Source organism: Propithecus coquereli, unplaced genomic scaffold (genome assembly GCF_000956105.1).
Source record: "Propithecus coquereli isolate 6110/MARCELLA unplaced genomic scaffold, Pcoq_1.0 Scaffold16, whole genome shotgun sequence".
In the NCBI taxonomy this organism is placed as follows: Eukaryota; Metazoa; Chordata; class Mammalia; order Primates; family Indriidae; genus Propithecus; species Propithecus coquereli.
In genome coordinates, this window is record NW_012140524.1 from 10380283 (window position 1) to 10382214 (window position 1932).

Here is a 1932-nt window from a genome sequence, read left to right on the forward strand (position 1 = left end):
CTGGGCCAGGGTGGGAGTTGGGAATCTGGGTGCTTTTGTGTCCCTGAAGGACAGAGATGGCTGTCATGGATGAGAGGGAGGCATGAGTGGCTTATGCGTCCCATAGCTGCCTGCTTCTGTTACTCTTTTCAAGAGGGGCCCACCCCTCCTGTCATAGGCTCACAGTGCATTTTCCCTTTTCCTGCTTGAGCATTTTTCTAAAGCAGGAGAGTACCCACACCTCACTATCACAACTAGTGCCTGAACCCAGGGGGTTTGAGGGCTAGTTTGCCAGCCCAGTCTCAATCTAATCCCCCCAAGGACTCAAGCATGCTATCCAGGGGCCTGGAAATGGGGGATTACCTAACCTAACCCACCACCACTGGAACCTGAACACTCTCCCAGGGATCTGAGGTCTAAAAGACCCAAATTACCAGCGACACCATAGTGGGTACCCACCTGCACGAGCTGAAAGGCAGTGTACCTCTTCCTCTCTACACTGAGCAGCAGAGTTCCCAACAGAGGACAACAGGTGAACTGTAAAGCTATCTGATTTGAGCTGAGGGGAGAGATTCCAGATGAGAAGAACCAGCATAAGATCTCTGGCAATATGAAGAAACAGCCTGCTTTGACATCCCCAAAGGATCACACTATCTCTCCAACAATGGACTCCAACCAAAAGGGATTTTTGAAATGTCAGATACAGAATTCAAAATATGGATCACGATTAAGCTCAATGGGATCGAAAAGATTGAAAACGAACACAAACCAGAAAAATCATTCCAGACATGAATGAAAAATTCACTAAAGAGATAGATACTTTAAAAAAATAACAGAACTTCCGGAGTTCGATCGGTAGCGGGAGCGGAAAGCGGACCCCAGAGAGCCCTGTGCAGCCCCACCGCAGCCGCCAGCCTAGTGGGAGGAGCCGCAGCTGCCACAGCCGGCCCCAGTCACCATCACCGTAACCATGAGCAGCCAGGCTGAGACCCAGCAGCCGCCCGCCGCCCCCCCGCTGTCCCTGCCCTCAGCGCTGCCAACTCCAAGCCCGGCACCACGGGCAGTGGTGCAGGGAGCGGTGGCCCGGGCGGCCTCACATCGGCGCCGCCTGCCGGCGGGGACAAGAAGGTCATCGCAACGAAGGTTTTGGGGACAGTAAAATGGTTCAATGTAAGAAACGGATATGGTTTCATCAACAGGAATGACACCAAGGAAGATGTATTTGTACACCAGACTGCCATAAAGAAGAATAACCCCAGGAAGTACCTTCGCAGTGTAGGAGATGGAGAGACTGTGGAGTCTGATGTTGAAGGAGAAAAGGGTGCGGAGGCAGCAAATGTCACAGGCCCTGGTGGAATCCAGTTCAAGGCAGTCAATACGCGGCAGACCGTAACCATTACAGACGCCATCCACGTGGCAGGGGTCCTCCACGCAATCACCAGCAGAATTATCAGAACAGTGAGAGTGGGGAAAAGAATGAGGGATTGGAGAGTGCTGCTGAAGGCCAGGCCCAACAAGGCCGGCCCTACCGCAGGCGAAGGTTCCCACCTTACTACATGTGGAGACCCTATGGGCGTCGACCACAGTATTCCAACCCTCCTGTACAGGGAGAAGTGATGGAGGGTGCTGACAACCAGGGTGCAGGAGAACAAGGTAGACCACCAGTAAGACAGAATATGTATCGGGGTTATAGACGACAATTCCGCAGTTTACACAATGTTCATTCTAGGGGCCCTCCTCGCCAAAGACAGCCCAGAGAGGACGGCAATGAAGAGGATAAAGAGAATCAAGGAGATGAGACCCAAGGTCAGCAGCCGCCTCAACGTCAGTACCGCCGTAACTTCAATTACCGATGCAGACGCCCAGAAAACCCTAAACCACAAGATGGCAAAGAGACAAAAGCAGCCGATCCACCAGCTGAGAATTCGTCCGCTCCCGAGGCTGAGCAGGGCG

The 1932-nt window shown here is 52.9% G+C and overlaps 1 pseudogene; it reads left to right on the forward strand.

Moving 5' to 3' along the window:
• Positions 1-934: 934 nt before the first annotated feature.
• The window catches only part of LOC105807551, a 90264-nt pseudogene continuing 89266 nt past the window's right edge, over positions 935-1932 (forward strand).